Source organism: Penaeus monodon, chromosome 30 (assembly GCF_015228065.2).
Source record: "Penaeus monodon isolate SGIC_2016 chromosome 30, NSTDA_Pmon_1, whole genome shotgun sequence".
Taxonomy (NCBI): domain Eukaryota; kingdom Metazoa; phylum Arthropoda; class Malacostraca; order Decapoda; family Penaeidae; genus Penaeus; species Penaeus monodon.
This window is the reverse complement of record NC_051415.1, coordinates 20,219,220-20,219,645: the sequence shown is the minus strand read 5'-3', so window position 1 is coordinate 20,219,645 and position 426 is coordinate 20,219,220. Positions and strand designations below refer to the sequence as shown.

The window sequence follows — 426 nt, the reverse complement described above, 5'->3', positions numbered from 1 at the left end:
GGGAGAGGCAAGGACGGTTGTAATTGAAGGAAACGGAAGGGAAATCGAGATCGACTCCCGATGTGTCTCCGGTGTAATGACTCCCTCGCCTCCTCGCCTTCATTGTGCGTCTGATAGGATTGCACTTCACACAAAGGGTAATTAGCGTATGCCCAATTACGGATCGCGCGCCATCTCGAGGTCCAGTCAACCCGCCGAAGGAAAACCGTTAATAAGACCCGGATCTAATTTGAAGAAAAAATAATAAGAACATCCACGCTGCGGTTGACTTGCCTTCCCCCGCCATCCCTGCTTCCCACCATTCTAGTGCCAGGAGAGTGCCACCCTCGCCCGCCCGGACCCCGGGAGGCACAGAGGGTACTCGAGGGCGTGGACAAGTGTGACAGATGTTCCTAAGCCGTCATGAGTGTGTGGTTACGTACTCAC

At 54.2% G+C, this 426-nt stretch overlaps 1 protein-coding gene across 2 annotated transcripts in view; it reads right to left on the bottom strand.

The window, feature by feature from the left end:
* LOC119592621 (probable G-protein coupled receptor Mth-like 3) overlaps positions 1-426 on the bottom strand; it is a 47,879-nt gene that overhangs the window by 46,625 nt on the left and 828 nt on the right. The gene's annotated exons all lie outside the window — the stretch shown is intronic.